This window comes from Hyposmocoma kahamanoa, unplaced genomic scaffold (assembly GCF_003589595.1).
Source record: "Hyposmocoma kahamanoa isolate Upper Pololo Valley unplaced genomic scaffold, ASM358959v1 78, whole genome shotgun sequence".
Classification (NCBI taxonomy): Eukaryota; Metazoa; Arthropoda; class Insecta; order Lepidoptera; family Cosmopterigidae; genus Hyposmocoma; species Hyposmocoma kahamanoa.
The window spans coordinates 7,681,644-7,697,144 of NW_020653945.1; the positions used below are offsets into that span (position 1 = coordinate 7,681,644).

The window sequence follows — 15,501 nt, forward strand, 5'->3', positions numbered from 1 at the left end:
GGTATATCGAGTCTTTGTGGACAATGGTCTCGTCACACATGTCGCAAATGCACAGATGCAGTATTTATGGTTTCGTAACCGATGCCATGATTCACGGCCGGCCAAGTTCATTGTCGCTCGCCCGAACTTGAACCCGGCACGTGACGAACCACACTCGCAGATAAGCTATGCCTTGCGATTACTAATAGTCAAGACAAATGTTATGAACTCGCAATGCGATCATTTTTACATTTTCAACACTTTTTTTAGTGCATTGGATTAGAAGTTATCTGTATCGACACTTAAACGTTTCATTGCAACTCTCAAACGTCTTAATAAAAAATAATAATACACAGATATTGCAATATTAAGTTTATTGAATAACACTATTAGGGAATGCAATACCGGGAACTCTAAGTACCCAGATCCCGCACCAATTTGGCAAGATTGACCCCGCACGTAAACTGAGTAGAATCCCGCGGTATTTGCGGGATAGCGCATAAGCAGATTAAATGTGTTGATCAGCGCACTTGAATCGCGTTAACGCACGTCGTGTGCGTAAAAAATACGCCGTGTGCATAGGCTCTTATGTCTATGTATATAAAGACTTTGCTGGAGTAGCTGTTGTGTGGAAGAACTGTTTAAAGATGGAAAATTCACAGATAGCGAAGTGCAGCTTGGGTAAATCGATAATTAAAACGGTAGGACGTTCCATTAAAGACTTACTTGTGCATTTAGTGACAAAATATAAAATTTATACCAAATCAAAAGATTTAGAACATTTATTTATCAACCTATCTAGGTTTTAGAGGTATTTATTACTCTTGTAGTACAACTAAGCAAAGAACTATTTTTATATATGTGGATTAAAAGGCTCATATCTTCAGTTTGTCTGTAATGCACTAATGACGGTTATACCTACTAGTGTGAAAGCACAGCGAGCGTTTTCCGCTGCTGGCTACCTAGTTTATAAGGTCAGGAGCAGTTTAGTTCATGAAACTATTCATACTTTATCATTTTTGCGCAGTATTTCCCAAATTTTACATAAATTTACCTTATTATGATAAATTGTGATTGGTCTTACAACTTGATAAAGAATTTTCCCTTCGGACACTTGTAGTTTGATGATACCTTTTTTCTCAAAGTTTTTCAGCTTTCTGCAGGATCCAGCGAATACCAGGATCCCTTGGAATCAGTAACTTTCGATCCCACAAATACCGAGACTGAGATTATCCTGCGGGATTGCATTCCCTAAACATGATATTTTACTACCAAGATAATGAATAATTTTTGTGAAATTACTCCACTAGTTTGTTGTAATTATTAATACAAAGATAGAACACAAAGGAACATTCCTTCGATCCGGCTGGAGTCGAACCAGCCTCTCTCACTGAGCTACGGAACGAACCAGTCGAGGGGATTTCTTTTTATGTTTGTTCGACCTTTGTATCAATAACAATAACAAACTAGTGGAATATTTTCACAAAAAATATATGAATATCATGGTAGTAACAACATGATATTTAATCAAAACAAACATCACTGAAACTTCTTTAATAATGAAACCTTTGGCGTATTACAACAATGATACTATAGTTGTTCTCATGGCCTTATTTCGCAACGAAATATCGTTGCATATAGCTTTTATGTAGATGGAAATCGAACCTTAGCATGTTATTGATAAGGCCAGTAAACATTAATGACAATGGTCCCTGTGTACCGTCGTGACAATGACTTCGTATCAACGCATGCACAGATAACCGTCCGATCACTTCATTGTTTACCCTCTAATGACAAACTAGTCGCTTTGTGATCTCAGTTTATGTTCATTATGAAATATATTTGCTGTAATATACAGTTTGCGTCTTGGAGATAGAGTTGTCGCAGTAATATAGAGTTTGAGAAAACCATTTCTTGACCTTTGAGAGTCTGCTAGAATATATATATACTAGAATATACAATTGTACGTGTATGTAATCTATATATGTACTCGATTTTTGGGCAATGACTCTTTCTAGTTAGTGTGTCTAAAAACAGCTTTAAATGTGATATAAGGTCTAAGATTTTACATAATTTAAAGTTTACAAACTGAGAAAATAATTAATAGTGATAAATGTTCTATGTAAAGCATATAATATACACAATATAATACTTATACAAACAATGGAATAAATCTTTTTACAAAAACACCTATTTATTATGAAAGTTAGAGGAAATATGAGTGTAACATTGAACTCTTGGTGATATCACCGCTGACGTATGTTAATTGGTAAATATCAATGTCAAAGTTCGACGACCTTCACAATATGTGTAGGTGGTTATATCTAATTGGTAAATTTAAAACTCAGTGGACGTATTTTAAATGCCTAGATACATGTGCTCGGAATAACAATGAATGCGATATTTCTATTTTTTTATAAGAATGTCAATTGTTCACGTGACTTGGATTTCATATTGGCGACCTTGGTGGCTCAACGGTTTGCACTGTGGGCTCTTGATGAAGAGGTCCCGGGTTCCCGGGGTCCCGGATCTGGGTGTACCGGGTAATGCCCGTTCCGTTAAATTCCGGTACTCGAGTTATAGTACAAGGAGTTCCACAGTTGGAGATCAGATAATAATATTAACATTTGAATTGAGCAGGGAAAACGCTTTTTAAAGGGTGTAAAAGTCTGACCATATTTTACCAGATGATCGAACTCCTGATATCAAAAAAAAGCTTGCTCTAACGAAATATGCGCTATCCAAAGATCATATATATGTATGACCCTTGATATTGCTTTACATTTATTTGCAATAATCAACACATATTTAATTATATATATGTAAATACTTATTAATAATAACTAATAGACATAAATATCAATGTATACCTTCATATTTGAATAGTTGGAAAGTCCATACACTTGTATGAATCATTAAATTGGGATTGATTATGAATCATATTTTTTTCTTACAATTCTTTAGTTGTGATTCATTTCACTACATGAAATTCCTGTAAAAAAATCAACAGCACATCTTATAAATACGTGTGATACGCATAGGCTATAGTTAGGTACGTAACCCTAGCAGGATTGTATTGAGAAAAGGGGTCGCTATCATACTGCGTTGGGTATGTTACAAAGGCGGAAAGAAAAATGCAGCTGCTTTTATTGGTTCCTCTATAAAACACGCACAAACTTACCTTATCATCGCATAAAGGTGTGCAGAATAATATTTTTCCGTAAACTTTTTTATCTAACGCCTGAATTTCTTATTCACACTCTGATGTATATAATTTTTATACGACTACTAACCTATTGGAATATACTGATAAAATATCTGTCACCGGTCTAACACCACTGTATGCAATCAATCATCAATAATTTACAAAGTGTTGAAAAGTAAGTGTGTAATCACGTTAAGGATACCTAAAACTGTATTTGTCAAACGTGCATCAATCACGGTCACGCATTAATCGGCGTACGAAACTCGACACACGTTTGCAGTGCACCAGGAGCTCAGAGATTCGTGAAGAGCTCGCAGGAACCGCGGAATCGCGGAACACAATAAATAAACGCGCACGATATTCGGAGTTCACTCGCGGCCGCCCGAGAGGGCAACGACCGTCCTTAGAACAGCTGCGAGGACCTCACAGACTTATAGCCGTCTCGCTCTAGCGGACATTGCGCGCTGCCGCAATGTTTTCCATACTATTATTCAAATTAATCGATTTTATTGGGAAGGCTACTGTTTTGATCGATGTTTTTCAAGCCTACCTCGGCCGTAGGTTCTCGATTATGCATTAAAGTTGCATGTGTTTTGTTCTGTATATTTTGAATACACATTTCTTTTTAGGTTTCATCAACCGGAAAATAAGCCTAATCTGAAAGTACCACTACCGTAAAACTAACAAAATTCAAAAATAACAAAAACTAGACGCTCCAATAACTACAGTAACACGGCTAAAATATTAGGCAAATCCACCGACCTATTCTTAACAGTTATGTCAATTTTCGCACCTAATCATCAGGAAATATAGTTCATGAACCTCGTTCTGAGGCGGTAATTTTAAGTGTTGCCGTCGACAGCCGACCTGAAAATTTTTCGCTGCCGGATTCACCCACATGCCGCCTACCTGTTTTCGCTGGAAAATGAGAAACAAGAAAAGCTGACGCCCGCCTACCAAACAACCAACAAACAGCGACGCTGAGGCTACTCAGCAATGTAGTGTTGCAAGAATAGCTCGTGTTTAAAAAAAATTGAGTTGTAGAGCAATCATTTTCTTCCAGAATAATGAACTTACACGGTTATTGCCTTATAGATTTTAGGAAATTAATCAAATCTATTTTTAACGCTGTTTAAAACAAGATATCCTAATATTTTCAACATAGAGAGTGACATGAAAACACAAAACCAGCAGCCCTGTAGCGCGAGGCGTTGACCCGATGGCGGACGGCGCTCCCGTGACGTCATCGTCTCGCGCACGTCTACTATGCAGTAGCGCCTACGCAAGAGATACTATAATAATGACCATTCACGACCATTACTTCCTGTTCCGTATAATTATAATCATCATTATGGGAATATAATTATTGAGTGTCATACCGAACGATGTGGAATTTTCTCCACAATATACTTATGTCAAAGTGCATAAACACCTAAAGCGCACTTATAGGCACAATCTTAGAAGGTATGTATTACTTTAGTATTTATTGTTGAGACCTAAAACACGTTCAATTATGATTGCAATTGTATCAACAAATAATGTGCTATATGTATAGAAATACATTAAATAACATGAAATTAAGGATAGGAAATGGAACTATTTTTCCGGATTTAAATCGCGTATATTTGTTTTTTCTAACAAACCAACGATTCGGACCCTTTACAGGTCCCATGGTCACGGTTGACTGACCTCTTAATATTGAATAGTTTCATTTCCTATGTGTAATAATCGCGAAAACCTAAAAACTCGATATGAAATTAAGTAATTTAAATAAATATAATTATTATACGTAAACGCAAAGTGCATTTACGTATAATATCAATCACCAATTATATTAATATCTGCAATAATAAGTTGTATACATATTGAACTCTATTTGTATCATTTTCCTATGAAAACAAAATAAGCAGTAATTCGTTGTCTGTGGATACTCATAACGCGCAATGTATTTTAGAGCAAGCATCTAAAATGCATCAAACTGATCGACCTCTTAATGCTTTAACCAATGTGAACAGAACCGTGTGTCTTTTTATTTTCACTCCAGTGTGGATAAAGAAAAAGGCATGTCAAAGGTCAACTTAACGCAGTCACTCAAGTCTGCTCCTTTAGTTGGGTCGCTTGGACGGTTTACGTGAAAATCCCTCTGAATCCCACTGTAGTAATGAGACCACTATCTAAATAGGTACACGTATTGCTTAGATAGCATAATCTACCAGCATCGTTTTGCTTTGTACTTTACAAAGTTTAATTTCTTGTGAGATACAGTACAACATCAAAATTAATTGTATAATAATTGTAACTTAATAATAGAAGATTACAGGTACCTACTCAATTTTATTTAGATACAATACATATATCGAGTATTTGAAACCTTCTACTATGAAGCTACAATTATTATAAGTACAATCATTTCGGTACTTTAAGTGATATTGTAATTACCTTACCCATGTTGACTATTTACCTTTATGTACTTATCAGTACTTATGTTACCTATCTACGTAAGTGCTTACCTTCTAAGTCATAATTATGTCCGTGGTGGGGGACCTGGAAGCTATAGCATAGGTTTCGACCTAGTTTATATAGATTCCAGCTCCCTCACAAACTATAATCAGCTAATACAACTAGCACTTATTAATGTATGTAAAAATAATTTTGTAGTTTGTGTTGGTGGAAAATAAACTTTTTTCTTTCTTTCATATAGATATCATTGGATTTTTGTGTGTGAAACGAGGAATAGTTGTGACATTCATTCCATTACAAACCTACGGCGTAATGATTTGATTAACCAATATAATGCGTTCAATATCTTCTATTTCCCCTTGCTATTAAAATAACTATTGATTTGTAGCGATTCTTTCTTTTGAAATGAATGTTTCAAGGTTAGATTCAACAGACATGTTCTAGCTCGGAAGTTTACCATTATTGTCCAAATCTTCAATTTCAAGGGGTATTGTGGACAAACGTAAGCTTTTTTAAATAAAAAAATGAAATTGTTAAAAATGCTTACAAAAACTTGCATTAGATTTTTTTGTACGATACCAAGTGACGGAACGAAAAAGTCGTCCGCCTGGTGGTAAGCGACACCCCTGTCCAAAACAGTTGCAGTGCCGCTCAGAATTTTAAATCGCAAACAGATCTGATGGAGGGTGCCACTGCTCCCGTCACCCAAAGACATGAGTTGACAAGTTGCTAATGCTGACGTTACTGCTTAACGGCAGAAATGGGCAAGGTGGCAGTACATCCCTGGACGAACTCTTTCACAAGAGACTCTACTAATAATAATATTTTTAGTTTGTGTCCATTAGGTAAGATATTATTATTATACTATTATACTCGTATTTACGTTATAATCTAGAATTTCCCTGTTCATTGTTCATTGGTGTACCTGTACCTGCACAGTATGTAAAGAAAATAAAATTTTGAAAACATAAATCCAATGGAAACTTATAACGCTGTTTGTAATGTTTATTATCGGAAGTAAAAATACACCAATAAGTAAACTACTTAGTAATGTTGGATGTTTTTCCTCTTGCTCTCATTAAAAAACCAAACACGAGGTTTTATTATTCTGCTGCTGTAAGTCTTCGACACTGTTTTCGAGAAAAATGTTCCTACGCAGTTACAAACTTATTGGAGAAATTCTAATAACTAGCTTTCTAATGTGCAAGATAATAAACAACGTTACGATTGTACGAGAAACTGATTACTGACATTCAATAGACACAAAATGAGAATGAGAAGAAGATAGGAGATTAAAAGTAAAAACCTGGTCTTCTGATTCACTAGAACTTGTGATAAGACGGTTATCTGGCAGAAAATAAAAATGGAGAGAATTTAAGCATATTTTTAAAATATACAAGATATGATTTTTTCACAATTAGAAATTATTTGCTTAGAAATTATAAAGTTTTTGTTTTTATTATTAACATATTTTATTTGTATACAGTACATACACTTCAGTAAATAATCATAATTTTCTTATATGTACACATAGTCACGGTTGTATGTATCTAATGACAGCCAGTGAATGGAGGATACTGAATCGTGAAATACAAGCCTTGCTTAGTTTGGGATTCAGGAGTTTTAAATATTATATGTAAGTAGCATGTACAACCTTAGATTTTATCTAAATGTAACAAATATTATTATTATAAATTCATTTGTTATAATAGTTTACCAACATTTTTTTACTTGCAAATCATATTTCTCTAAAATAACACTCAAGTACCTATCGGTTAGAAATAACTAACAACCTTTTACAGTAAATGACCGAACATTCTGTATAGTTTCAATTTCACGTAAATATTTTACCTAGAGTTCATAAAACTTCAGTTAATTACCTAAAATAGGCACAAAAGAATAACACGGTGATAAATTGATCGAAACTGATACGTATATTACAAATCTATGTGTTAAGTAGCACAATAGCAGTGGTAGTTCCGCCAGCGTTCGCAGCGCTGCGCAAGCGCAGCGGACGAGGGAAAGTGCAGTCGTATGCGGAAGACACGCTGCGCTGCACCGAGAGTCGACTACGGTTCACACTGCAGCATTGCAATCTCACTTTTGTTGGTTTTCGATTAACATTTTTTTAAATTATGCAAACAGGTCAACAGTTGAACGATATGATTCATGAAAGTGATAAAGATTGCCAATAGAAGTTTAAAAAGTAGTTTTTAATTCGGCTCCGAATTTGTTTCAAATAATGACACTATTGCGTCACGTTTATTTTGGTATGATGGAAGAGTTAGTATGTACTATTGAAATATAACTTTACAACCCACATGCAGTCATATTAGTGGATGTGGAGTATAGTCATCAATATCAGGACGGCGAGAGTGGATTGAACGGTCGAAAGTAAAACCATACAATGCGCCTGCGGCTGTTAAATGAATCCGAAATTACTGAATATACAATTTCCATAAATAACCCTTAAGAATTTATTGCCTATATTACTACTGATAAAAAAGTCTCTAGGTCAGTGGTAATAGTAAAATGCGAAAATCTTATAGTACAGTCGGTCCCCTCACTTAGGTATCCACTATTTGTATAGCATTTAGTACAAATAGTGGATATTTAATTGAGGGCACCGACCCTACTGTCAAAAATACAACAGAGTATGATTAAAAAAGCTATAAAGATGTAAGTATCGTATTGAAAGCAAAGATTTTACACGTATTATACGTTACAGTTGTTTAGACTCATCCAGCAGAGATACGAAGTGCATTAAAGCGATCTGCCAACGTGGAGTACAGCAAAATAGCGTTACGTATGCACTAGCTGCGAGCTCTTCCGCGTACGAGCCGCGAGCAGGAAACACGGCACTTTCCCTTTTACCCGCGCACAGCAGCCGACCACTATGCCGCGCTATGCATCATTATAACCCCGCCAGTTCAAACCTCATCGAACACGCAACTCTATGTACCATCCATGTGACCTCCGCAACTTCGCTGCAATATCATGCAGTTAACCAACAAATGAGGTTAAGTGCTCAATGTTCCATGATGCAAGGCAGCTGCTAAACATTGAAATTAAAATCGAAGTTGAGTTTAGGATAGAAAAGCAGGAAATGTAATACTTGCTACGTCTACCGTCCTTTGATCGTAGCTTTTGACGTCCAAGTTTAATTAAGCATGACTTATTTTGATTTGTGAAATTCAATCTTAAGTTCAGAATTATATCATTATTCAATTAAAATCAATTCTATTTTGCATAAAAAGTAATTCAATGTTTTTATAATTTAACCCCTTCGTTTGCGGATAGCTCATGAATAATTCATTATTGCAAAATAACCGGTTGTGTTAACTGACGTAAGATTCCCCGTTGATCATAAAAGTCGCGAAAGAATAGAAGTGAAATTAGTTCACCGCTAAAACGGGTTCTGAATGAATTTTCTGTAAAATGTTTAATCTGAATTTGTGTGTACGAGTCAAACTGGCTGACATAATACAGACGAAAAGGCGCCTTCAGTTGACCTAGATACAGAACTCGGACAGTGACCCCACGGCTGAGACTCGTGTCGGGCCGCAATAGGGTGGAGAAATGCTTTCCTGCGCGAAAATTTGGGAAGAAATTAAATAACCACTGAAAAATTCTCGTTCCTATTTGGTAACTATATCGATCGGGGTCTAGAATAATTTAACATTTTCAAATAATTGGAGATTTTAAGTATTGACACGAGGGTACATCAGGGCGACAAATTTGAATGGAGTGCGGAGTTCACGATCGACCGGCGACCTCCCGAAACTAGGGCGACCCTAGTCTGGAAGGCTTGTGTTCTGCCAATATTTCACAAATGCTCCATTCTAAAAGACGTCTGTGAGATTAAGCCAAAACGAACCGAATATAATTATGTTTAACTTTAGGAACTTTCTTGCGTAGCCATCTTGATAAATTAGAATTAGGTTTTTAGTAAATTGCAAATGAAGCTGCACATACCTTTTACTTTTTATTTAATGTTTATTTCTTAATTTATGTTTCAGGTTTTGTAATATATGTCATTTCTTTGCAAATTGTTTGATTTTATTTTATTTTATTTAATACTAATTTATTCAGTGCATTATAACGCGCACACACTCATAGCATTATTGTCAGAAGGTCTTTGATCATTTGGTATTTTGATTTTATTAAGTTAGTGATGTTATGTCGTCGGGCCAATCAAAATGATTTGTATTTGATTTTAAGAAATAATGTTTGTGATTGTTATTAGTGTAAATGAATAGTTTAAAAAAGAAAGACATTTGTCAGAAACCACACTGGTAACTGCTGGCCTTTTAAGGGGCCATAAAAATAATAAGATTTTATTTTAGTTATTATTTCTTTCCCATACAGGTCACCAGCTCATTGAAGTAATTTTAAAATTAATTTTAAATTCGTGAGCAAAATATACAATTTAAAGGTGGACTGCACACCACACAGTGTATGAACGTATCACCAATTTTCATGATTTGTAAACGCTTCCTGTACCGAGATTGGAAGTCTTAAATTGAAAGTAGGCATTGCAATCGGGCACTTCATATCAGAAACTAAGAAAATGATTACCTAGTAGTAGTAAACTAATGCTCATATGTACACTATATAAGGTACTAAATGTAAAGCAACAGTACGCATTAAGTACCTGTAGTATTGAGGGCGTTTAAGAGTTACTAGGCGCTGAAGGAAATCGTTAACCTACTATTTGTACCTCTTGTATTGTAGCTTTCATTTGATACGCTTAAAACTTTATGTTCAGCATGTAGCGATTTAATAACCATTCTCCACGTTTATGTTAAAATATTTTCTCTAAGACCCAGCTACATTAACTTGTGAAAAAGTTCGTCCAGTGTAGTACTGCCACGTTACCTAATTCTGCCGCCAAGCACTAATGTCAGCATTACTGTGTTCCGGTTTTGAAGGGTAAGGGTGCTAGTGAAATTACAGGCACTTGGGACTTGTCAACTTATGTCTCAGGGTGATGAGCGCAGTGTCAGTGCCCCTCAGATCTTTGTGATTTAAAACTCTGAGTGGTACTTACTGCAACTGTTATGGACAGGCGTGTAGTTTTCCGCCTGGCGTACGACTTATTCGTCTCGGCACTAGATATTATATTAAAAAAATACTTGCCTCTATAGGCACTATTGCTTAACATAGGTTTTAAACGTACTTATATTCTAATATTGTAGGTTACACAGTATTTTCTTTACAGAGGAAACTCGTGCTTAATGGGATATTTACGGTTGACGAAAATAAGTTAGATTAGGCATCTATTATAGTACAAAACTTTTCAGTAAATATACAATTAGGTACGAGTGTTACCGAACAGTATATTATAACAGCATTTTGCTAAAAAACAGCCACTAATTTCCTAGTAGTACGTGGCTAATACGCATACACTAGGTATTTAAACTAACAACTCGCGGGGACCGTAGCTAATCTAACTGACCTATATTGTGTGGTCGGTGAAAGACCTCGTAAACTACTGCCAGTGCATTATTCCTGCAACAATACACTGCAGCCCATCGCACACGCAATTATAGCCCTTATTATGAGAAAGAAAGATTCTATTTCGGGACTTAGAATGAGGCGAACCGTTTCGCGGAATCATTTTGTTTAGAACATTTGTAGCCTAGCTCAACAAATTTATAATGAAAATTGGTTTCTAACAGATTATACGCATTAGTTAAGATATATTTCAATTCAAAGTGGATTGGTTTTTTCAGATAATTAGTATAATATTATTATGAAATTAGTTATAAATGACAGACATATGTATAACTCTAGCCGTTTATGATATTGTTGTATTATTGTACCAAATAAATCACCAATTACTTGGAATCAAACGGGGGAATTCCCTGTACTATGAGTACCAGAGCAACAGAATTCACTCCAGGGCACTACCCATAACACCCAGACCCGAACCAATTTAGAAAAGTTCATTTTCCAAATCGATCTTACCGGAATCACCTCATCCAACGCCCACAGACATGAACTAATTTAATTTAAATTAATATTGAGACTTAGACAAGAGTTTGTCCATTACACAAACGATCAAATTACTGATTACAAATTTTATATAATTCAAGTAAACAAAAAAATCATGAAAGATCATGTTTTCTATTCTATACTTTTACTTATGGAAGTAGTTAAGTACGATAGCGTAGGTTGTGGGTTGTAGCACAATATATTTGGCAAAATGTGGGAAAACTAATTCGGTATTGATGTCATGTGTCGGCGAGCTAATGAATTGCCGCGGGTAGCGGCTAACGCCCCGTGCAGTGTGAACGCACCCGAATGGACCCGTGAATGGGCCATTGCTACCATCACTTTAAATATTTGCCAAGCTATATACTCAATGGACATGTCGCTATGAACAACATAACTTACGAGTGTGCGAAAGGATTCCAATATGTAAATATCAACCAATACATAGTCTAAAACAAAATGACGTCGTTATAACCAAGAAGTATAATTTGAATCCGTTGGATCCTGAAGACGATAGATTTTTTATGATGTCAAATAAGGGGACGAAGAAGTCGTGCACCTACCCATGACAGTTGCAGTGCCACTCAAAGCTTTAAATCGCAAAGATCTGAGGAGCACGGCCTCTGCACCTGTAATGCTAACATTACTGCTTGGCAGCAGAAAGCTTGGTTGCACCATACCGGTGGCAGTACTTTCCTGGACGAACTCTTTCACAAGAAGCTCTACTTTTGCTAAATATAAATATTCAAAACCCCTTTCATTGTAAACTCACGTACTTCACTTTGAAGTAGAAAAACTGGAAAGTCATACGGACTATGTTTATCTTCATTTTCTATTAGGTGAATTTGAGGAGTAACATAAATTCCACAAAAACAAACATCTTGTAAAACGGTAGGGTGACGCTATATATTTATATATAATAAACACATAGTAGTGTTATGTGTGTATATATGTTTAATGTATTATATGTATGTATTATTTTATTTCTAATATGTATTGATATTCATGTACTATTTATCTTATTTTAATGTTCCTTTTCTCTCTCATAATTTTGTTTTTTTCTCTTTAATCAGAGACAGGATTATTTAATTTCATTTTACTTAATTCAACCTTATTCTTGTTTTTATTCTTAATATTATACGTTCATTGCCAGTAATTATTTTAGTGAATAACTGTAATTGGCGTATCCAAAAGTGTTAAACGTATGTTAAGGTTAGAATTGTATGAAGTATGGCTGTTGTTACCCCAAATAAAAAAAAATATAAAGTAAAATTCATGTCCGTGTCAGAGTTGGATTAAGTTTTAAATCTAAATCTACGATAAATATTATAAATTATTGTAGCGCTACACCTACCAAACCTCAATAACCTAATTTCGAGATCTTTCAATTAAATCAATTGCAATATTTTCCAATCAGACACCAATATAGAGTTGATCCCTGAGGTGGACTCATCTTTGATAGAAACGGGAAGTGCTGGACTAAGTACTGTTACGGTTGCGGACAGATAGCATTTGGATCAGTAATTGAAGTTAGCAACGTAAAACTTACATTTTTGTTTGAGAACCAGTCGGTACGGGTTCAGCCCTTCTCCTTCATCTCGGCTCGCCGGGAGAGCAGGGCGAGGTGCCGAACAGCTGCGGAAAATATTGCCTTCATATATACTGCATAAAATACTGTAACACACCTAGACGACATCTACCTTGAAAACTACCGGTTCGGGTTTTCAATTTTCACTTTAAATATAGCACATAGGATCAATTTATTGAACATTGCTCCATAGTTATCAATCAAGCGTAAAATGACGAACATTTCGTATAAGTTTTGAATCTTAATTACAGGTTATACGAAATTATGAGAAATGAAAGTCGAAAGTAACATTTTATGTTTCGTCTTTACTAATTATAAAAAAAGACTGCGACTTTAAAATATAGAGAGCATATTTCGATGTATATTTTTAAATTCAAGAACTTTAGGGAAGAAACATCTTATGCAAGTATCAGAGCTGTATAATATAAAAATATCATTAACCTCATTTAATATCTTAAAAATCATAAAAATGACCAAGAAAGGTTAAAAACATTAATTAATTGAATCTGTAAAAATCAGCGGTATCTGCATGCAGCGGATGCGAGCGACTGATATTTCCGATAACGCATATTGCATAAATATGATTGTTTTGGACAACTCTACAATAATCATATCAGTTACTTAATATCATGACCCAGCACTGTCGCCTATATTTGCTATACATTTCTGTGGTTTAAGCCGATGCAACTTCAGTTGCAGACAAGAACAAGGCAACAACTTACATAACGGGGTCGTTAAACTTGAATATTAATGGAGCAAGCTGAAATTAAAATTTAATAATTTTGTTACATAAAAAAATAAATTTTAGCATTACATAAAAACTATATTGGTTTCCAATTTAGTTGACACCCGTAATTATAACCAAGATCTTATTTATTTCTACATTGAAATCATTACAGTCATTCAGCTTCTAATCATTAATTGCCTTTCTAAAAATGAGAATTAGCTAAAATCGTCACAGCTAGGCAGCAGGTAGACGAGCGTAGTAAAGCTGCGATACAAAGCAAAGTGAAATGTTGCTTCTCCTCTCGTGGCTTACGAAAGCAATAAATGAAAAATTATGTAGGCATACTCTGTTTTGAAATGTTTGGAGTATCACACTCACATTCGATAAAAAATAATTCGCACCAAACTGTACAGGATAGTTACTACTCCTGAAAACATACTTGCATAAAATCGCACATATAACTCAAAGAAGCTTATTGTAACGATTTTAAATTTTACAAGCTCAGATATGTAAATACAAGTGCATCCGGTTCCAATCAAATATAAAACAGAACGCTACATATTCACAATACATAGTAGCCAATTAATTTGTTCCGTGGTAGCTAATTATGTTAAAATAGGAATGAAGTATATTATTTCATAACGTTTTACCATGCGATACTTTACTTACTAAGTTAGCTTTAAGTGTTATACTAAATATTATGTGAATATTAAAGTGACCTGGTGGATAATGTTCATCACAAGGACTTGAACTTTCTGAAAATAAGCATTCCTTTCAAGTCAAACAAGGAACTCTTGCAAGAGCTGAAACTAATAAGGTATTGTTTTCTTACAAACTAAAAAAAAAGTTCAGTATTCACCGTTGCAACTTTCGAAAGGGTTTCAGGAAAACTCCGCTGAGTATAAAAAACTTTCTAGCTTTTTTAAACCTTATTCATGCTTAGAATAATTATGCTATTCGTTAAGATTAATGCTATATCTTATTAGTAGTCAATTTAAGGACCTGGACTTTTCAGTGAGGTCGGATCAGCAGCATCACCAAAGTATCCTTCGAGCAACAATCCTCGGGTCACTCACAATCTTACGCACACAAAAGAGGTCACAATCCACTGAAAGAACAGCACTAGTCTGAAAGATCACGATGTTCATACAAGGAGCTCCAAGGAAGCAGATAAACATAGGAGGTGTCGGAACGATAGCAGCGCGGAACGTACAGCGACACGGGACAACGAGCGCGCGCCGCGCCGGCAGAGCGGTGACTGACCGGCCCAGTGCCGCACACCCCGCCGGGCGCTCCTCCAGGACCCTTCCGCCGGGACTTGGACCCACACGCCTGGAGGTTCTCTCACGCAACACAACACATGTGCTTCGTACTTACCTCCCAGCCACCCAACGTCTTTATCGTTACATATATCGCAGCTTATGAACGAGTTCAATGAACCGCGATCACCTGAAAATATTCATAATACGAGCCAATTTGTAATTAATTAAGAGCACGTTTGCGGTTTGTGCTGATTAGTTAATCATTCACAATAATAACTTCTCA

At 35.5% G+C, this 15,501-nt stretch overlaps 1 protein-coding gene across 1 annotated transcript in view; it reads right to left on the minus strand.

The window, feature by feature from the left end:
- LOC113233074 (hormone receptor 4) overlaps window positions 1-15,193 on the minus strand; it is a 101,182-nt gene extending 85,989 nt beyond the window's left edge. Inside the window, exons 1-2 of the mRNA XM_026468049.1 lie at window positions 14,959-15,193; window positions 13,191-13,276 (exon numbers count right to left, since the gene is read on the minus strand). The gene's annotated coding sequence lies outside the window, so the exon portion shown is untranslated. The remainder of the gene's footprint in view (window positions 1-13,190; window positions 13,277-14,958) is intronic.
- Window positions 15,194-15,501: the final 308 nt, after the last annotated feature.